At 48.4% G+C, this 22,711-nt stretch overlaps 1 long non-coding RNA gene across 1 annotated transcript; it reads right to left on the minus strand.

Moving 5' to 3' along the window:
- Window positions 1-19,761: 19,761 nt before the first annotated feature.
- Window positions 19,762-20,959, minus strand: LOC142073472 (uncharacterized). The gene is made up of 2 exons (XR_012670367.1): window positions 20,828-20,959; window positions 19,762-20,360 (listed from the first exon to the last, which is right to left on the minus strand). It is a non-coding gene; the product is annotated as an uncharacterized LOC142073472 (long non-coding RNA).
- Window positions 20,960-22,711: the final 1,752 nt, after the last annotated feature.

Raw genomic sequence — 22,711 nt, forward strand, 5'->3', positions numbered from 1 at the left:
ATACAGATAAGATACATACAAACTATCTAGGTATATACACTCCTGGTTGGAGAGGTGCCAGTCCATAAGGGGGAGGATTAGAGTCCACACTCCTACCCGTCTGTCGGGGAAAAATTGCATAGGTGAATATACTCTTGGTTGTAGCAGGATCGAGCCCAAAAGGTAGGGGGCTTAACGTTTTCCCCTCCTGCTCTGTCAAGCAGAGTTTTTAGTGGGTATGGACTTTTGTGTTTTGTAAGTCCCAGCACAAGCGTGGGCACAGAAGAGTTATAAGGGTAAAAGAGATTCATAAAGAAATATGTTTAGGTGAAAGGAGTCCCCTAAGGACAAAGCTCAAGAAGAACAGAAAAAATTGCCATTCATACAGGAAATGACTCCTTTTAAGCCCTGGTCTACACTAGGAGTTTAGGTCGAATTTAGCAGCGTTAAATCAAAGTAAACCTGCACCCGTCCACACGATGAAGCCCTTTTTTTCGTCTTAAAGGGCTCTTAAAATCAATTTCCTTAATCCACCTCTGACAAGTGGATTAGCGCTTAAATCGGCCTTGCCGGGTCGAATTTGGGGTACTGTGGATGCAATTAGATGGTATTGGCCTCCGGGAGCTATCCCAGAGTGCTCTATTGTGACCGCTCTGGACAGCACTCTCAACTCAGATGCACTGACCAGGTAGACAGGAAAAGGCCTGCGAACTTTTGAATTGCAATTTCCTGTTTGCAGGGTCACCTGCAGCCTGCCACGCTGGCCAGAGCTCATCAGCAGAGGTGCCCATGATGGAGTCCCAGAATCGCAAAAGAGCTCCAGCATGGACCGAACGGGAGGTACGGGATCTGATCACTGTATGGGGAGAGGAATCCGTGCTATCAGAACTCCATTCCAGTTTATGAAATGCCAAAACATTTGTCAAAATCTCCCAGGGCATGATGGACAGAGGCCATAACAGGGACCCAAAGCAATGCCGTGTGAAACTTAAGGAGCTGAGGCAAGCCTACCAGAAAACCAGAGAGGCGAACGGCCGCTCCAGGTCAGAGCCCCAAACATGCCGCGTCTATGATGAGCTGCATGCCATTTTAGGGGGTTCAGCCACCACTACCCCAGCCGTGTTGTTTGACTCCCTCAATGGAGATGGAGGCAACACGGAAGCAGGTTTTGGGGACGAGGAAGAAGATGATGATTAAGTTGTAGATAGCTCACAGCAAGCAAGTGGAGAAACCAGTTTTCCCGACAGCCAGGAACAGTTTCTCACCCTGGACATGGAGGCAGTTCCCCCAGACCCACCCAAGGCTGCCTCCCGGACCCGCCAGGCAGAGAAGGGACCTCTGGTGAGTGTACCTTTTCAAATGCTATACATGGTTTAAAAGCAAGCATGTTTAATGATTAATTTGCCCTGGCATTTGCGGCTCTCCTGGATGTACTCCCAAAGCCTTTGCAAAAGGTTTCTGGGGAGGGCAGCCTTATTCCACCCACCATGGTAGGACACTTTACCACACCAGGCCAGTAGCACGTACTCGGAAATCATTGTAGGACAAAGCATTGCAGTGTATATTTGCTGGCATTCAAACAGCATCCGTTCTTTATCTCTCTGTGTTATCCTCAGGAGAGTGATATCATTCATAGTCACCTGGTTGAAATAGGGTGCTTTTCTTAAGGGGACATGCAGAGCTGCCCGTTCCTGCTGGGCTGTTTGCCTGTGGCTGAACAGAAATGTTCCCCACTGTTAGCCGGGGGGGGAGGGGCTAGCCACGTCATGGGGGGGAGGCAAAATGCGACCTTGGAATGAAAGCACATCTGCTGTGTATGTAATGTTAACAGCAAGGTTTACTGTGAAAGAATGTAGCCATTGTTCTAGAAAATGTGTCTTTTTAAATACCACTGCCTCTTTTTTTTTCTCCACCAGCTGCATGTGTTTCAATGATCACAGGATCGTCTCCTTCCCAGAGGCTAGTGAAGATTAGAAGGCGAAAAAAACGCACTTGTGATGAAATGTTCTCTGAGCTCATGGTGTCCTCCCACACTGACATAGCACAGACGAATGCGTGGTGGCAGACCATGTCAGAGTGCAGGAAAGCACAATATCACCGGGAGGAGAGGTGGTGGGCTGAAGAGAGTAAGTGGCGGGCTGAAAAGAGGGCTGAAGCTCAAATGTGGCGGCAGCGTAATGATAGGAGGCAGGATTCAATGCTGAGGCTGCTGGAGGATCAAACCAATATGCTCCAGCGTATGGTTGAGCTGCAGGAAAGGCAGATGGAGCACAGACCACCGCTACAGCCTCTGTGTAACCAACCACCCTCCTCCCCAAGTTCTATAGCCTCCTCACCCAGACGCCCAAGAACGCGGTGGAGGGGCCTCCGGCCACCTGGCCACTCCACCCCAGAGGATTGCCCAAGCAGCAGAAGGCTGGCATTCAATAAGTTTTAAAGTTTTAAACTTTTAAAGTGCTGTGTGGCCTTGTTCTTCCCTCCTCCACCACCCCTCCTGGTGCTTCTCTTCTCCACCACCTCTCCTGGGCTACCTTGGTAGTTATCCCCCTATTTGTGTGATGCATGAATAAAGAATGCATGAATGTGAAGCAACAATGACTTTATTGCCTCTGACAACGGTGATCGAAGGGAGGAGGGGCGGGTGGTTAGCTTACAGTGAAGTAGAGTGAACCAAGGGGCGGTGGGTTTCAGCATGGAGAAACAAACAGAACTTTCACATCGTAGCCTGTCCAGTCATGAAACTGGTTTTCAAAGCTTCTCTGATGCACACCGCGCCCTCCTGGGCTCTTCTAACTGCCCTGGTGTCTGGCTGTGCGAAACCAGCAGCCAGACGATTTGCCTCAACCTCCCATCCCACCATAAACATCTCCCCCTTACTCTCACAGATATTATGGAGTGCACAGCAAGCAGTAATAACAGTGGGAATACTGGTTTCACTGAGGTCTAAACAAGTCAGTAAACTGCACCAGCGCGCTTTTAAACATCCAAATGCACATTCTACCACCATTCTGCACTTGCTCAGCCTGTAGTTGAACAGCTCCTGACTACAGTCCAGGCTGCCTGTGTATGGCTTCATGAGCCATGGCATTAAGGGGTAGGCTGCATCCCCAAGGATAACTATAGGCATTTCAACATCCCCAGTGGTTCTTTTCTGGTCTGGGAATAAAGTCCCTTCTTGCAGCTTTTGAAACAGACCAGAGTTCCTGAAGATGCGAGCGTCATGTACCTTTCCCGGCCATCCCACGTTGATGTTGGTGAAACGTCCCTTGTGATCCACCAGTGCTTGCAGCACTATTGAAAAGTACCCCTTGCAGTTTATGTACTCGCCGGCTGGCGTTGCAAGCTTCCACAGGGCTATTGCCACTCGCTTCTCAACTGTGAGGGCTGCTCTCATCTTGGTATTCTTGTGCCTCAGGGCAGGGGAAAGCAAGTCACAAAGTTCCATGAAAGTGCCCTTACGCATGCAAAAGTTTCGCAACCACTGGGAATCGTCTCAGACCTGCAACACTATGCAGTCCCACCAGTCTGTGCTTGTTTCCCAAGCCCAGAATCGGCGTTCCACCGCATGAACCTGACCCATTAGCACCATGATGCCCACATTGCCAGGGCCCCTGCTTTGAGAGAAGTCTGTGTCCATGTCCTCATCACTCATGTTAGCGCGCTGATGTCGCCTACTCACCCGGTATTGCTTTGCCAGGTTCCAGTGCTGCATATACTGCTGGATAATGCTTGTGGTGTTTAATGTGCTCCTAATTGCCAAAGTGATCTGAGCAGGCTCCATGCTTGCCATGGTATGGCGTCCGCACAGAAAAAAGATGCGGAACGATTGTGTGCCATTGCCCTGATGGAGGGAGGGGAACTGATGACATGGCTTACACGGTTGGCTTACAGGGAATTAAAATCAACAAAGGGGGTGGCTTTGTGAGAAACTGAATGGCCCCCTCAAGGATAGAACTCAAAACCTCAAGGATAGAACTCAACACTGGGTTTGGCAGGCAGTTGATTTCACAGAGGGAAGGAGGGAGGGAGGAGAAAATTAATACAAAACAAATCTGGTCTATTTCTTGTTTTGAGCCACTTCATCTATCTTTATACATCTTGCTGGCAGCAGACTGTGCAGTACGACTGCTAGCCGTTATCATCTCCTGGGTGCTCGGCAGAAGGTGGTGCAATATGATGACTAGCCATCATCTTATGCTGGCTGGAGGTTAAAAGACAGTGCACCGCCAGTAGGATTGAATCGCCACAAGACGAAACTTAAAAGGGAAATGACCTGGCTGAGTCACTCCCATGTTTGCTCAGGCGCCTGATTAAAAGAGCACCCAGGATTTCGCCGATGACGGCTACCAGTCATACTGCACTGTCTGCTGCCAAAAGGCAATTAACTGCTGCTGTGTAGCAATGCAGTACCACGTCTGCCAGCACCCAGGAGACATACGGTGACAGTGAGCTGAACGGGCTTCATGCTTGCCGAGGTATGGCGTCTGCACAGGTAACTCAAGAAAAAAGGCGCAAAACAATTGTCTGCCTTTGCTTTCACGGAGGGATGGAGGGAACGGGGGCCTGACGATATATACCTAGAACCACCCACGACAATGTTTTAGCCCCATCAGGCACTGGGATTTCTACCCAGAATTCAGATGGGCGGCAGAGACTGCGGAAACTGTGGGATAGCCACCCACAGTGCAACGCTCCAGAAGTCGACGGTTGCCTCGGTACTGTGGACACACTCCGCCAACTACATGCACTTAGAGCACTTGTGTGGGGACACACACAATCAACTGTATAAAACCGCTTTCTACAAAACCGACTTCTATAAATTTGACCTAATTTCGTAGTGTAGACATACCCTAAGACAATTTTGCAAAACTTTGGGCAGAGCCCATAAACCGAACAAGCATTAGCTAATGTCCATACTATAGCTGATTTGGAAGATATTTTGCCAATCTATCTGTTTGTCTACAGGCCATCAACCCTGATAAAAAGAGACTTGGCTCCAATTTTGGCTATTGTGGGAAGCATGCAATGAGGCATTCCTTTGCTTGGCTAGCTGCCAAGAGGAAAACGCTGCACTGGGTGAGAAACTTGGTGTATCTGAACGAGAAACTGCTAAATGGAAAATACTGGCCACTGGGGTCCAAAGCCAGTTCGACATTCTCAAAGATAGTCTAAGATAAATTAAAATAAAAGAGAGGGGATTATCTGAACAAATAGAGGAAAAACATAAAATACAAAAGGAGAATCAGGTTTTACATGGAATTATAAAGAAACTAATGTTAGAACAAGGTAGAGCCCCTGCCCATCACAACCACTGTGAACCTATTATTAAGCATCTTAAAACAAAATTGGGATTTGCCACCCGCCAAGTAGCAGCTCTGATGGCAGGAGAATGGGACCAAGCCCAATACGGTGAGATCTCCGAATGGGAGGGAGAATGGGACCCTAGTGAAGCTTGGAATGGAGATATATGGGATGAGCCCCAGGGATTGGAACCTAACGAACAAAATCCTATTGCAGCAATACAACCAACTACAGTCACAACACCCACAGAGGGAGGGGGAAGTACAACTGTCACCACTGTCCCTGTATCAGCCACTGACTTAGAAGCCATGGCTGATAGTTTGGGACCCCTAAAAAAGGACAATTTCTCCAGATGGTGTTCAAATGCATTTTTGCTCGCAATAAGGGAACAGCTGAACGCCCTTGAAGTCCGCTGCTTGATGGGCATCTGCATGGCTTCAGAGATTCGGGGGGTCCTAGATAGCATTAAAGTTGACGAGAACAATAGCATATTGACTCTAATTGGACTTTTTGGAGAGCAAATAGGCAGGTGCAATTTTATATCACAAGCTGTAGCCACAACCCAAGAGCCCAATGAAGACCCCGAGAGTTATTTAACCCAATGGGATCTGATGCAGATAATGGCCTCTGTTGGGCAATGCCACAGTGCTGGAGATGGATCCTTCACTGGAGGTGTCTCTCTTCTTCATCCCAGAGCAAGGTCCAGTGTCTTCATTTCCCCCCTCTATCACAAGAGTGATAGAGTCCTTAACTTTCCATTCCACCCCTCCAAATGATTCTGGAAGGCCATGTCCTTCTCCCTCACCCACCAAACAGGGCCAAGTCGGCATAGCCACTGGCTCTCCCTGCTAGTGATGCGGTAAGAAGTATCTACCCCGCAGTAGGAGTAGATCCTGACTTGCTACCTGCCCACAGAGCAACCCCCAGCTGCTACAAGTCCTTCAATCTCAGAGTAACCCTGAAGCACCATGAGAGTGGCTTATAGAAATAAAGGCATTAACAGCCCAATTGTGGTTAAAGTACAGTTCAGAATGATTAATTAATCACATTTATATTTGTTGTCTCTTTTGCTCCTTACACAATGGCAAGAACATGAAAAAACCACATGGGCCCAGCTGGGTCCCAAAACAGTCACATTTACTAACTACATACAAATCTGAGCATCACTAGAGGGTTCCAAGCTATTTAAAGGGTTACTCTTCTATTCCTAAACACTCCAAGATTGATTAAACATACCCACTCAGTCATTTAATGCTGCATGTAGGATTGTTTTCATTTCATGTAATTAAGGAGCATGTTGTCTGGGGAGGGAGGGAAGTCAGAATGACAAGCGTGTACACATTTCAAATTTCCAACATATTTCCACTATTATTTTCTCCTCCAAATAAGAGCAGCATTGTTATTAATAGTCACCTTGCCAAGTTTGTGAATTGTTGATATTTTGATATGAGATATCTATGTAATTTAGGAACCACAGGCGAGGGAGGAAAATGTGTTTTCAATAGAATTTGAAATGGAGGGAGAGCTGCTGAGGAGGAGAGACAGAGCAAGGCTCATTGTAGATGGCAGGAACTGTCGAGAAGACACTTGAACTAATCTTTGGCAGCCTGTGCAAGGATGGAGAAGAGGCTGAATGCTGGGTTAATGGTAGGAACTGAAAGCAGAAGAGAAAGAGAGAGAGAGCAAGAGCCATGGGCTAAGCTCAGATGTTTACAGTGAGTAATTTTGACCAAGATCTGGAATTAAATGGAAGCCAGTGGAACTGTTTGAGGAATGGACTTGTGATTATGCTTTACGTGTGAGGAGATGGACAATAGAATTCTGCACATTCTGGAGTGGGAAGGCCCCAGGGAGGCTACAGAGAAGGGAGTTGCACTAGTCAAGGCAAGAAGAGATACCAATACAGAGAGATATGAGGATACAGGGAAGTTGAGGAACTGCCGTACACACACATTTTTGCTTAACGTTATTTATATTCTCTAAAGAATGCTAATCTGGGCACAGCTATGTGTTGGTACTAACCCCTCCTGATACATAGGGAAACATCACGTATGGAGCACCAAAAGTGTGCAATGTGCTTCACAGGGCAAGGAAAAGAATAAATCCTTCAAGAACCATGTACACTAAATATTATGGGGACAAGAGCCACTGTCGGATTGTGCCAATACTTGGCAGCTCTCCAGGCCAACACTTCTTTTCTGGTGAGCTCAGCAGTTACGACAGAAGTTACTATCCCATTTAAAGAAAAAAAGGATGAAGTCTCTAGCCCATATGGTGGCAAAGAGCTTCTGATTGCGGCTCAGTGTCGTACTGTCTCACTGACCCTGCAGCCAGATAGCCGGAAACAATGGTTCTAGAAAAGAGGTGGGAACTGCTGCTATTCAGCTCAACAAATATTCACTCTGAAGCCTAATGACTACACTAACTATGTAGACATCGTTCAATATTGTATTGCTGAACACATTAGCTGAAATGTGTGATTACTCTGAGATTGTGAGTAATGCACGAGTAGAATACCACCACACTTCTGCTTTCCCATATCCAGCCCCTGACAAGAATGAGAGAGATTAGGCTGTGTTCAATGTTACTGAGCCTGAGCAAGCCTGAGCAATAAACCTTGGCGGGAAGAGAAGCTGGTCTGTGTCTGAAACCCTGGCTGTCTCATTGTTCGGAGGGTTTTTTGTTTCCTATCTGTGTGAAAAGCTTTGGTTCTGCTGTGAAATGCTACCATAATTTAGCTTGCAGTGCTCTCCCTCTTCGTGTAAATATTTATCTGCACCCTACTCTCCCAGCCTGGTTTGGAATGACTTGCCAGAGGATTTCAGCAGTAACCAGAAACTTTCTTAAGGTATGTCTACACTACGCAGCTTTTAGTTACACGGCTCTGCTGCTACAGCAGTGCTGCTAAAAGGCATGCAGTGCAGTGGCTGTTTGTCGGCAGGAGAGAGCTTTCATGCTGACAAAAAACTTCCACCCCCAACAAGCAGTGCTAGCATTGTTGGCAGAAGAGCGCTCCTGCTGACAAAGTGTTGTTCACACTGGTGCTTGTTGTCGACAAAACTTTTGGCTTTCGGGGTTTTGTGTTTTTTTTAATATTCTTGTAACGATGCTGCCTTTGGTGGGACACTTCTGAGAGTATCAATTCAGGACAAATTTGCTTAGAGCATGGCAGTTACAGCCCAAGTCTGGGGTTTCTCCACTTCTAAGGCCCACTAAACCAGCCAGACAGAGAGGACTTTGGTTTTACCCCACTGGCTAACCTTAAGTCACACAAGCAATTCCCTTAGACACTCCATTTTCCTAGTATCACCACCAGTGCCACTTGTTATGGGGATGAATGGTTATGAAAACCAATACCCCAGTAAAAGAAAAAAGGTTCTCTCGATCCCAAAGGACCAAGCCCCAGACTCAGGTCAATACACAAGTCAGATCTTACCCACAAATCACACTGTTGCCAATCCTTTAGAACAAGGGTCAGCAACCTTTCAGAAGTGGTGTGCTGAGTCTTCATTTATTCACTCTAATTTAAGGTTTTGCGTGCCAGTAATGCATTTTAACATTTTTAGAAGGTCTCTTTCTATACGTCTTTAATATATAACTAAACTATTGTTGTATGTAAAGTAAATACGGTTTTTAAAATGTTTAAGAAGCTTCATTTAAAATTAAATTAAAATGCAGAGCCCCCCAGACTGATGGCCAGGACCTGGGCAGTGTGAGTGCTACACGTGCCATAGGTTGCCTACCTCTGCTTTAGAATCTAAAATCTAAAGGTTTATTCATAAAAAGAAAGAAATATAGAGGAGAGCTAGACTTGGTTAAATGGAATCAATTACATACAGTAATGGCAAAGTTCTTGGTTCAGGCTTGTAGCAGCGATGGAATAAACTGCAGGTTCAATTCAAGTCTCTGGACTACATCCACAGCTGGGATGGGTCATTCAGTCCTTTGTTCAGAGCTTCAGTTTGCAGCAAGGTTCCTCCAGAGCTCAGAAGCAGGACTGAGGACCAGATGGAGGGGTTTCCAGGGCCTTTTATATTCTCTGCCCATGGAAGGACACTCCTTTGTTCTTACTGTGGAAAATCACAGCAGCAAGCTGCACATGGGCAAGTCACATGTCGAGGAATGATTCAGTTTGCAGGCCGATGCCATTGTTTACATGTTAGTTTGAACATTCCCAGGAAAGCTGAGATGTGGATTGGCATCTCCCAAAGTCCATTGTCAGTTAAGTGTTTCTTAACTGGGCACTTTCTGAGCATAGTCCTTTCTCAGAAAGCTGACCGAATGCTTCACTGAAACTACTTGGAATCAAATACATTTGAGATACAAGTCCATAGCCAATATTCATAACTTCAACTACAAAAATGATACACACAGACAGCATAATCATAACCAGCAAATCATAACCTTGTCACAGACACCTCACAAGACAACCTTTGTACAATATTTGCTGCAAATATATAACAGTGGTTGCAACAATGATCTATATGGTCACAGTTTATGTCAATAATGTCACAACTCTGAATAACAAAAGTTTTGCCTTTCACTTTCCAGGGTAGACAAAGCCTCAGCAACTAGTCCTGACCCATAGCAAGTCAGCCTTGATATTAATCAGCTTAACTAAACCTCTATAAACAATCTGGGATTGCTCAGCATAGCCTCATAAAGAATTGTAATAACATTGAGTTTATGTCTTTTTTTTTTTTTTTAATCTTTGTGATCTATGAAGAAGTGCTGAGGGGCTTAAAGAAAAAGAAAAGGTGGGTGTTTTATGCTTTATTATTTTTAAACGGAAATATAAAAAATGTCAGACTGGGCTCAATACAGGGGTAACAGTGAAATGTAATAGCCTATGATACACAGGAAGTCAGACTAGATGATCTAGTGGTTCCTATTGGCCTTAAACTAAGGATCTATGAAATCTGGGCCCAAGTTTTGCTGGAGGATTTCTTGGGTTATGTTTAATGTGAGCTTTCACATGGTAAATGTAGGGTGTTGAATATTTAACAAAGACAGCCTTTGTCCTAAAAGTTCATTGGGTGTTGGAGTTAAATGAGTGGTGACAAGAACAAAATGAAAAAACAAAGCCAAATTTTTTTGTCACTCTGTGTAAGGCTGTGACTACACTAAGATTTTATGGACCCTTAATTCCCCCAAAATGAAGCTCTATCTGTGGTAGCATTTGTGGCTGCTATTGTGTAGCCAGCATTCAGGTGTTTTTACCACCACCTCCTCTAAACCTGATTTGGATTAAGAACACCTGAGCCTTGAGAACAGTACAGCTTCCAAAAGCACTAGTAGAGGAGTCACCATCTCAGAGCACCCCCTCACCGCAAGACCCAGCAGTACAGCACTCTGCCTCAGTTTCGCCACAGCAATCTTCAGCCTACTCCAACCATAGAGGTGACTTGTTGCGGTGGCTCGGCCCTCCAGCTAAGCCCATCCCTCCCAGAGCATCCAAGTCCAAAACACAAACTCTTGCCAGTCTCAAACTGGGCCAAGCCCTTCCTTTCCAAGCAGCCTGTTTTTTTCCCTTCAATTCAGGCACTCTTCTGTCCATCCATTCGGCTCAGCTCTCACCCTGACCAGGCTCCTTTCCCTCTCTCCACTCAGCTCCTTCTGGGCCTCTTTGGGTGTCCCCCTGCTTTTTTCTGAGCAGCTGCTTCCAGGCCTTCCTTTTTTGGAGTCTTCCACAGGCCTTTGGCTCCCCTCCAGCCAGCTTCCCACCGCTGGGCTGCCTTCCTCACCTAGCACAGGTATAGCAGCACAGGTCTGACTGGTGGTAGTTATGCACACATGTAACTTTAACTTTATCAGGGCCTCAGTCCCTTGACGTCTGTGATGTCAGAATTTCACTAGTTCTCCAGTTAGGGTCTTCCAGGGCAGACAAGACCTGAATTTTTAAAGCAAAAAGAAGCAGATTTAAAAAAAAAAATCTTTCAGTCCCTCCTCCTCAGAGAGAAAACACTCCACTTTTGTTCCTTGTCTCCTTTTACCTTCCACAACCACACAATGATTTATATAAAACATACAGTTCTAAGCAGAGTGTTGGTGTTATGCCTTCTCAGCGTAAAGGCCATTGAAATGTAATAGAAAATCTAACTGCTGCATCTCATTACAAAGAGTAAATGGCTAGCACATTTCCAAGCGTGTCTAAATACAATTGGAAAAAAAAACAATCAGAACAGGAGGCTGTCATTTTAATAGCCAGAAGAAGTTGGGCTTGTTAAAAAATTTCCTTTGGGTCTGGTTTCCAGGTTTTTGGCAAAACAAAAAAAACTCATTTAGACTTTTGTCAAAAAAAACCCCAAAACCGTTTTTGTTTTCAGCTGAATTTTTTTGTGTTTCAGCTGAAATGACCCAAAACGGTCCGTTTTGGCCACAAACGTTTCATTTTTTCCCACAGTTTCTGAAAGGAAAACCCCCCTTTCAGATCCGCTCGAGTTAAGATGCGGGAATTGCAGAGCCCATCTGAACTCACAAGGCAGGAGGCTTTCAAAGAGGCTGTAGAGCAAGTTCAGTCACTTTTTCTGGTTTTGGGTAATTACAGCATTGGAAGCCTCTGCCTTTCTCTTGCAGTCTCAATGCTGAACTGCATTTTCTTTGTTTCGTCTACTTCCCAGCAGGCCTGCCTCTCAATATGTATTAGCGAAGTGTCTACTCCCTGCTAAGAGAGACACCCCCCCTCAGTCACAGCTAGGGCTGTATTAAAGCACAGACGTTTCTAAAATCTCGTTCGGAAAAACAAATCATGTTTTAATCTCCTTACTTGATACATCTTTCTTGAGTTGTCTACTGTAACTGATCTCTTGAGAGGTCTTCCTTTCTGGCAAGGCTCTGTGGATTTCTCATGTGATGTATCCAATGAGTATCTCTTGGCAGGGAGTTAATTATTTCTGCGCCCTCCACGTGGGGCGTAGGATGGTAAATGCAATCCTGCAAGGAGGGGGGTGGAGTGTAACTGCTGTCTGCCCGGTGCGACCCTTTTTGTGGTTTGTCCTAGTGATCGGCACTTGTGGAGCAACTGCAGCACGGTGTGTCAGGGCCTCCTGCCAGGGCCGTCCTTAAGGTCCTATAGGACCCTACGCAGTATTATTAAACTGGTGCTCCTGTGCCCAACGGCAGCCCGGGTTCACAGCCCAGTGCTGGGGAAGGGACAAGGCAGCAAAGGATACGGAGACACCTGGCCCGCCTCACGGCGGGCAGAGAGTCACAATTCCCTCCAGAGACCCCTGTGCCCTCTCCCTCATGCAGAATGCTTCTTAGCAATCCATTTGTCACCAACTATTATCTTTTGCGGCAGCAGAACACTCAGCCCGGGCCCGTTTGTCACAGCTGAAGTGACTAGGCAGAGAAGAGCCACAGGGAGCCAGGAGGAAGTGGTTTCTCCAGCAGGTGAAAAATGTGGGTCCTATCGAGCAGTTTGCATCACTCTTCGCACTGCTACACATTGGGTGGGATTTTTAATGTCCAGCCTTCCTTTTGGCACTTGTAACTGGCAGATCTGGCTGACGTCGTTCAGTTGTCTGGGGTGCACAGTCTCCAGCCCCTCCCTGTCTGCAAAGTATTGTTACGTTGGAGGCTTGAGAGTTTCTCTCATTCACCAGCAGTCGTTAGTTCAGTCTTCTTATGGAATGCAGAGCTTGCCAAGCCAATCCGCGGCAGCCTCATCAGTGACATGCAGAGCCCTCAGGCCACCACCACATCTGGTCAGAGGACAGTCCAGTCAAAGCTATTACCTCTCATCAATCACAGACCTGATTAAAGCAGATGGGGGTGCAAAGCGCTTTCATCCAGGCTAAATGGAAGGGACAATTAAATGGCTTTTGTCTAGTGATAGCTGCAACAGTGGAAACCACCATTCACAGCACTGCCCAGCATGGCAAGGCCCTGAGCAGCAGCTAATCCATTGGGCCTGGCTGCAGCTTTGTGTGTGTTTGTGTGCACCAGAGACAGAAAGCAAGGAGAAAGCCAACAGACAGACAAGAGAAGCAGTGGTGAGTGTGGCCCTGGTTGGAAGCCCAGAGACAGCTGCTTTTGGGCACAGTACCGGCTGGAAAGGCAGACTTGGATTTCTGAACAAGGAAACTGCCTTCAGTTGTTTGTTCCTGCTGTGGTCAGGGAAACAGGACTTTGTGCACATCCTTGGTGAATAGATAGGATTGCACAAAAGAATACCTGATTCTCTCATCCATTTCTCCTCCTAATGGAAACAACCAGCAAGACTCCTGGCACAAGGGGCTTGCTGGCCACTGTAAATGAAGCAGGTCCAGGGCCCCTGCTCTGTGCCAGAATTGCAACTGCAGCTTGGGTAGACATACCCACGCTAAGTTTAACGGTACTAGCTCGGTGTAGTGAGGCGGAGTGACCTCCCACTGACCCAGAGGGGGAGGAGCCACCGCTAACCCACTGCACTCGGCTAAAAATAGAACTGTAGACGTGACAGCATGGGCTGGCCAAGCATGCTGGGGAACCTAGGTCCATACTTGTGTTGCTGAAGCCCATGCTACCCAATCTACACTACTATTCTTAGCCATGTTAGCGTGGGTGTGCCTACCCAAGCTGCAATTGCACCTTGGATTGCAGTGTAGACATTTCAGAGTAACAGCCGTGAAAAGGAGTACTTGTGGCACCTTAGAGACTAACCAATTTATTTGAGCATAAGCTTTCGTGAGCTACAGCTCACTTCATCGGATGCATACTGTGGAAAGTGTAGAAGATCTTATTATATACACCCTACATTGCTTTTCCATGCAATTATCAGCAGATCTGAGTGGCAAGAAGTACATACCTCCAAATAAAGGAGATACAGGGATATGGAGGCTGTTAGTTGTATAGAAAGGTTTGTTACTTATCTCTGCTACCTTGTCAGCTCAGTAACTTCTGCTTTCTCTATCCCAGTCTCCAAAGCACTGCCCCTGAAAATGGGATTGTAGCCTCAGAAAATGATGGAGTCTCACGTCGATGTTGACATATGAGGATCCAGCAAACACTATAGGTGAACACGTAAATTCAGGGTCAGACCAATGTGAGAACCCAACTGTGGGACAGACAGGCTTGTCTACATGAGCATTGCAGGCTGTTGTATCCTTGCTTTGTGTTGGTCATGTTTTTCCACATAAGGTGCCTGGCTTCACAGAGGTTAATGATGACATGACAAATCTGCCTCCATCTTACTCTGTCAAGGGCTGTTGCTTCCCAGTTGCTGGGGTCAACCTGACATGCTTTCAAGTTTGACTTCAGTGCATCTTTATATCGTTTGTGCCATCCACTATGAGAAGAGGAGCATTACTTTAGCTGACCATAAAATATGGCCTTGGGCATTCTCGAGTCTGCCATATGAAGGAGATGCCAGAGCAACACAGCTGAGCTTTTATGAGAATGTCTTGAATGCCAAACATCTGACAACAATTACGGATTTCAATATTGGGAGTCTTGTCTCACCCAGCGGCGTATTACCGCCTAGGCTGACAAGACCTAGGCCTAGGGTGGCAAATTTTCAGGGGCGGCAAATTTATAACAGCAGCCAGAGGCTGCTTCCCCCGGCGCCGGTTCGCACCCTCCGCCCCCGGCCCCGCCCCAATTCCAACCCTTCCCCGCCCCCATTCCCCAACCCCTCCCTGCCCCTATTGGTCCCCTTCCCCAAATCCCTGCCCTAGCCCCGCCTCCTCTCCTGAGTGCGCTGCGTTCCCCCCTCTTCCTCCTCCTTCGCAAAGCTGTTTCGCGCACAAGGCAGAGAGCGGGGAGAAGCAGGACCCGGCGGTGCGCTCAGGGGAGGAGGCGGAGGCGGAGCGGAGGTGAGCTGGGGCGGGGGGTGGGGCGGCAATTATTTCAGGGCCTAGGGGCGGCAAAATCTTTAATCCGCCACTGGTCTCACCATTGGACCCTGCAAACAGACTGAAGACAGTACATTTGGATCTGATAAAGTCTCCTCATGTGGTGGTGATCTTGTCTGTGTCTCACAACCATATGGAGGCATTGTTAGTGCAGCTGCCTGATGGACATTGAACTTGGTGCTTGTTTTGATGTCCCTATTTTTCCATTGGTGCTGTGAGAGCATTCCAAATTCAGAGCCAGCCTTGGCTATGTGATGGGTAACCTCATCATCCGTTGTGGCATGCTGTAACCGCTACGCCCTAGCTAGCAAAACTTCTCCACAGACATCAGAGGAGTGGTGTTGATCTTTAATAACTGGGTAGAGATGTGCAGCCCCCGGCAAAGGTGCTATGCAGATACTTCCCTCAGCTATCTGGTGTCCCAAGAGATGCCAGCGTAGAGTGTTCTCGTGCAGTCCGAGAGGAAGGCATCTGGGAGAGCAGGAGCTTCAATAATAAAACAAAGGCTGTGGCCTGTTACACTTCTCAGAGCAAGATGCCCTGCGATGCTTCTGCCTCAGTGCACTGGTAGCGGAGTAAGGAGACTGTGGCCTGGAGCAGGGCCAGATTAACTCATAAGCAAACTAGGCACATGCCTAGGGTCCAAATTCACGAGGGATCCCCAAAATCACAGGCCAGTGTCCTTCTCTTCCTCTGCGGCCGCTGTGTCTTTGCCCCGCCAAGGGGGCACCAATGCTGCAGCAGCACCCTCTGCCCTGGCACCCCAACCCTAATCCCAGCCCAGTGTGGAGGGGAGGCTTGGGGGGTTGCAGAGCTAGCTTGTCCCATGCTCACCCTGCAGCAACCGCTCCTGTCCCGCAGGGTTAGGACCAGCTCCCCATTCTGGGCACTGCGATCTGGCGCGCCGGGTCAAACCTGAGTGGCATTGCAACACTGTGCACCAGGTTGCTATGCCGGTGGAGTGAGGAGTCGGGCCCCGCTCTGTGGGGCAGGAGCCACTGCTGCAGGGTGAGCAAGGGGTCGGCTAGCTCACCAACCCCACTGCCTCACCCCATCTGGGCTCTCTCCATGGCACCAGGCCAGGAGAAATGTATGTTTGCCTCGGGCCCAGTGAGGGGTTAATCTGGTCCTGGCTGGGCGTCCTGCCATCATGTGGGGAAACATAGGCAGCACTGTCAGGGAGTTGTTGGAAGGACTCAAAGACTCAGGGCCACTGAGCTCCAGACAGGGTAAGTGACTTGCCCCAGGGTCATATAGTGAGTCAGTGGCAGAGCTGAGGAGAGACCCAGAAGGTCTGACTACCACTTCTTTGAGCATTAGAGGTGCTGTTTTTACCTCCAAGTAACTAGTGCGAGTGCTTTTAGGGCAGCTCTGTCTGCTGGGAACCCTCTGTCACTGAATGGAAATGTTAGGGTACATCTACAGTACACAATTATTTCGAAATTATTCTATTCAAATTTTCGGAAGCTATTTTATACATTCAGTCTTCTGTGTCCTACTAAAGCATGTGAATTTGGCGGATTGCATCCACAGTACCAAGGAAGGCTTGCATCGAATGTCAGAGCGATGCACTGTGGGTAGCTATCCCACAGTTCCCGCAGTCCCCACCACCCATTGGAATTCTGGGTTAAGCTCCCAGTGCATGATGGGGCAAAAACATTCTTGCAGGCGTTTCTGGGTGTGTGTCGTCAGAAAGCTACAGCAGACAATCGTTTCGCGCCTTTTTGGCGTGCAGAGGCCATACTGCTTTCAGCAGACGGTGCACCGCTGCGCTCCTGCTACTATGAATCCACCTCTCATTTCCTCTCATCTTCCCACGTAATCTCTACTATCTACTCTTCCTCTTCCTCATCGAACGCTTCTGCTGCCAACTCTGCTCGGCCATCGTGAACCGAGCAGCACAGCTTCCACCGCCAACTCTGCCCTCCCGCTATTGCCACCCTTTGAGCTTCTCCATTTTGTCTGTCCTGGGCTCCATCCTCCGTGAAAGCCACAGAAGACAACCATTTTCCGCCGTTGTTCGGCTACCGTGAACCGAACAGCACGGCTTCCGCTGCCACCCTGCTCTCCTATGTTTCGCGCCCTTTTTCCAGGATTACCCATGCAGGCGCCATAGCCATGGAGCCTGATCAGATCTCCACTGCAGTTCTGACCACTGTAAATACCTCGCACATTATCCAGCAGTATGTGCAGTACCTGCAAAACCGGGCGAGGAAGCGACGACAGCGCGATTACTATACTGATGAGGACATGGACACAGACGGCACGGCATGTGGCGATTGGGAGATCATGGTGGTGTTGGGCCAGGTTCATGCCGTGGAACGCCAATTCTGGGACCGGGAAACAAGCACAGATTGGTGGGACCACATAGTGTTGCGGGTATGGGATGACTCCCAGTGGCTGAGAAACTTTCGTATGCGTAGGGCCACTTTCATGGAACTTTGTGACTTGCTGTCCCCTGCCCTGAAGCGCAAAGACACCAAAATGAGAGCAGGCCTCACAATTGAGAAGAGAGTGGCTATAGCCCTGTGGAAGCTTGCAACGCCCGACAGCTACCCGTCAGTCGGGAATCAGTTTGGAGTGGGCAAATCTACTGTGGGGGCTGCTGTGCTGCAAGTAGCCAGTGCAATCATTGACCAGCTGCTATCAAAGGTAGTGACTTTGGGAAATGTGCAGACCATTGTGGATGGCTTTAATGCGTTGGGGTTCCCTAATTCCGGTGGGGTGATAGACGGAACGCATATCCCTATCTTGGCCCCGGAACACAGGGGCAGCCAGTACATAAACCGAAAGGGGTACTTTTCCATGGTGCTGCAAGCACTGGTGGATCACAAGGGACGTTTCACCGACATCAATGTGGGATGGCTGAGAAAGGTTCATGATGCGCATCTTCAGGAACTCTGGTCTGTTTGAACAGCTGCAGGAAGAAACTTACTTCCCAGACCAGAAAATTACTGTTGGGGATGTTGAAATGCCTATGTAACCCTTCTGCCATGCCGAGTTGATAGCAGCAAGGGCCGGGTTCAGTACACAGGGGTTCCCTCTCATCAAAGCAAATGCAAAACTGGCTTGAGCCCGCATGCAGTGACCTGGGAAAATCTTACACACACCCCTGGGCTCCTCAAAGAGGCAATACTTCCCCTCTCACAAGCACAGAGTCTCGGTGTAGCAGAGAATCTTTAATAACATGAGGTAAACGACATCAGCATTACATTGGGAAAACACCACAACTAGGGTTCATCAACCAAACCATGAGCAAAGACCCACCCCAGCAAATTGGGCCATGTCCTTCCCCTCGGGTTCTTGAGTCCAACAACCCCAAAATCACCCAAAGTCCAAAAAGTCCAACAACCCAAAAGTCAAGCCCCAGAGTTCAAAAGTTCATCTGCAGAGTGTTACTCCCCAGTCTGGGTGAAAATGGGGGGGGGGGGGGAGAAAGAGATAAGGGGCACCTTACATAATCTGAAGCTGACTGCCCTGCAGCTCCATAGGGCTTCACTCCGATTCACCCCACTAGCCATCCAACACTCCGCTCTGCAAGCAGCTCCCGCCATCCCACAAACTGCTCCGCCAGCCAATCCGTAAGCCTCTCCAGCTGTCCCGCAAACTGCTCCATTCCGCAACAGAGCTTCAGGCTCCCCCCTACTTAACACAGTGCTCAGTGACTTCAGCTTGTAGCAGTGCTGGGGCACCATAAGGCCAAAGTGAATTCAGCTCAGCACCTGTAGCTAGATTCCTAATAGACCTAAAATTAGCTCTGATGTTCCACAGTGGAGAGAGACAGAGATGTAATTGATGTTTTCTCACAAATAGACCCACACCACCAGGTACTAATACCTATCTCCAGCCTCTCTCCATTCACAGAGTTTTGGAACCCATGTCCCTTGCCTAGCGAGTGCTACTTAGTTGATGGCGAGTCCCTCCATCATAACAAAAGGCCAAGTACAGTTCCACTGTCCTTGATTCCCATAATCAGGATAATAACAATTTATTCTTCCTGCCCCAATAACAGAGACACTGGGGATCCCACAGCAGCCAAAGTGACCATTTGGGCAGCTATGGGCTCATTCTAGGCTGGGTGGGTGTGCCTATGCAAATGAGATCAGCCCCTAAAGTTCTTTTCCACAACTTGCCACACCTCACCACCAGATGTCAGGATGGAGCTCATCCTGACTCTGCTTACACCTATAGTTATCCTCAGGGACCCAGCCTACCCCTTAATGCCATGGCTCATGAAGCCATACACAGTAGTAAGGAGCAGTTCAACTATAGGCTGAGCAAGTGCAGAATGGTGGTAGAATATGCGTTTGGACATTTCAAAGCATGCTGGCACAGTTCACTGACTTGGTTAGATCTCAGCGAAACCAATATTCCCATTGTAATTGCTGCTTGTTCTGTGCTCCACAATATCTGTGAGAGTAACAGGGGGAGACGTTTATGGTGGGGCGGGAGTTTGAGGCAACTCGCCTGGCAGCCAGTTTCACACAGCCAAACAGGATGATTAGAAGAGCGCAGCAGGGCGTGCTGCACATCAGAGAAGCTTTGAAAGCCAGTTTCATGACTGGTCAGGGTACAGTGTGAGAGTTGTGTTTGTTTCTCTTAAAGTTACCCACCCCCTATATATATATGAAAGGAAATAAAGTCACAATTGTTTAAAAACCTTTCTTTATTATTTTTTGCACAAAATATTGAGAGAAATCAGAAGCTAGACAGGGGAGCGGGGGTATTGGGTTAGGGGGGTGGAAGAGGAGGGAGGACAAGTCCAGAAACCAAATCAAAATTTAGGATATGCCAGCTTTCTGCTGCTTGTGCAATCCTCTGGGGTTGACTGTGTGGGTCCCGTAGCCTCCCCCCGCCCGTGTTCTTGGGCGTCTGGGTGCAGAGGCTGCGGAACTTTGGGAGGAGGGAGGGCGGTTATTCAGGGGCTGCAGTGGCAGTCTGTGGTCTTGCTGCCTTTCCCGCATTAGATCCACCATACAGCGGAGCATGTCAGTTTGCTCCCCCATGAGCTTGACCATGCATCCTGCGTGCTCTCATCGTGCACGTACCTCCTCTCTTCATATTCATGGAACGCTTTACGCGACTCCGCAATTGTTTGCCTCCACACATTCAACTGGGCCCTATCAGTGTGGGAGGACTGCATGAGCTCAGCAAACATGTCGTTCCGAGTTTGTTTTTTCCGCCTTCTAATCTGGACCAGCCTCTGGGAGGGAGTAGATAGGGGCCGCGTTGAAACATTTGCACCTGCTGTGGGAGGAGAAAAAGGGAGGGTCGTATTTTAAAAGATACATTTTAGAGAACAAAGGGGACACTGTTTCTCGGTGAAATAGGCAATTCATAGTACACAGCACATGTTCTTTCTGTACAAGGTTGCATTTTGCCTCTTATACTGAAATGCCTGCCACTTTGGTGTGAGTAAGCCATCACATGCAGCCAGGCAACAGAATTCAGCTTGCAGGCAGCCTGTGGGCTCTCTGGGATGATCGCTTCACACAACACCCTTCCCCCCTTCGCCCCCACACCCACCCACCGCGAGGCTCCGATGAGGCTCTAAGCAGGGATGAGCCCTTTAAACTAAACACAAACAGCCCAGCATGGCTCCGATGAGGCTCTGAGCAGGGATGAGCCCTTTAAACTAAACACGAACAGCCCAGCATGTCTGGGTTTCCCCCCATGCCCCCCTCCCGCATAGCTCCGATCAAGCTCTCACTCACCAGAAGTGCCTTCTCCAGGTTCATGGTCCCGGAGCATGCTTTGGGAGTGGGGGGAGGCTATTGGTTCCAGCATTAAGAATAGTTCCTGGCTAGGGGGGAAAACAGATTCCCCACTTGCCACCTGTGCACTGTCCTCCTCCTCTTTGTCCTCCAAAAACTCATCCTCCTCGCTCCGTGCTCCTCCCCCCTTGCAGGTGTCCACGGAGAGTGGTGGGGTAGTGGTGTCGTCACCCCCCCATAACTGCATGCAGCTCATGGTAGAAGTGGCATGTATGGGGCTGTGACCCAGAGGGCCCGTTCGCCTCCCTGGCTTTTTGGTATGCTTGCCTGAGCTCCTTGATTTTTGTACGACACTGCTCTGTGTCCCTGGAGTAGCCTCTTTCTGTCATGGCCCTGGAGACTTTAGTGTGCGTATTTGCGTTTCTTTTTTTGGAACGTAGTTCTGCCATAACAGATTCGTCTCCCCAACATGCAATGAGATCCAGTACCTCCCGTTCGGAGCATGCTGGAGCTCGTCTGCGAATCCAGGACTGCGTGGTCGCCTGTGATGTTGGACTCTGTGTGGTCACCTGTGATGGTGGACTGTGCTGATGGTCACCTGTGCTGATGGTGACCAAACAGGAAATTCAAAAGTTCCAAGGGCTTTTACTGCCTACCAGGCTAGTGCATCGGAGTTCAGAGTGTTGTCCAATGCGGTCACAAGGGAGCATTCTGGGATAGCTCCCGGAGGCCAATATCGTCGAATTGCGTCCACAGTACCAGTAACCCAGAACTGTGATCTCGATTTTAGCACTACTCCACTTGCCGAGGTGGAGTACAGAAATCGGAGTAAAGAGCCCTTTAAATTGAAAAAAACTGGTTTGGTCGTGTGGACGGAACCAGTTTTATTTCAAGGTAACTCGGCTAATTCCGAAATAACCGTGTACTGTAGAGCAGGCCTTAAGTAGAATGAAGCTAAATGAAGGCTCTTGTGCCCTAAGTGCAGGCCATGCTGGCATGGAGCTAGAAGGGTGAGTTTGCTAATCCAGCCCTGCTTTTTGCTCAATGGGTTTGCTTCTGCAAATAAAGGAGGCAACTGTGCAGGTGTAGGGACAGCGGCTGTGACTCCCGGCTGAGTATGGCTGTAAGGAATCACAAATAGCCCACAAACAGCAGAGTACGCGGAGCCAGTTACAGGCGCTGTAGTGAAACTAGCCATCTTTCCAGCACACTTATCAAAGCGTCTGCCCTCCCCATTTCACAACAGGCAAATAACTATCGAGGTGAGAGTGTTGGAAGGCAGGGTATTGTATGAACTGCTTTGCTACTGCCTCCCTCACTGGCGTCATCGAGCCAACCGCTCTGCTGGTGCTGCCCTAAGCACTGGCCCCTGCCTCTGGAAGTGCATGTGCAATGTAGGCACCGAACCCCCCAAATGCTGTCCTATTCAGCCTCGCTCAGCACAGAAGCTATAGCAGATGATGGCAATGAAGAGATTAAATAGCGTGGCTCCCCTCCCCCTTTCCAGCTCAGACTCAATGGCTTTTGGCAACTCTTGCCAGCATTTGAAAACTTAGCACTCATCTGACTCATGTATTCAGAGAAGCGATAGTTAGCAGAGTGTTCCTCGGCCTTCCTTTATTCCACTGCTTTCTGGGAAGCCACTTGCTAGCTGCACTTTTTCAATTTGGAGAGTTTTGGACCAAACTAGAGCCCTGTGCGTTTTTTTAATCCCACTCACGTGCCGCCCCACAATCCCCACTCCCACCCCCACCCACTCCTGCATTGTTTTTTGCATTTTTATCTTACTCCCACCCACAAACCTTAAATCCTGCAAGAGAGACAGATTCCCCCATGCTACTAAAAAAACAAACAAACAAAGGTCAGTTAATATATTATATATAT

Source organism: Caretta caretta, chromosome 10 (genome assembly GCF_965140235.1).
Source record: "Caretta caretta isolate rCarCar2 chromosome 10, rCarCar1.hap1, whole genome shotgun sequence".
Lineage (NCBI taxonomy): Eukaryota > Metazoa > Chordata > Testudines > Cheloniidae > Caretta > Caretta caretta.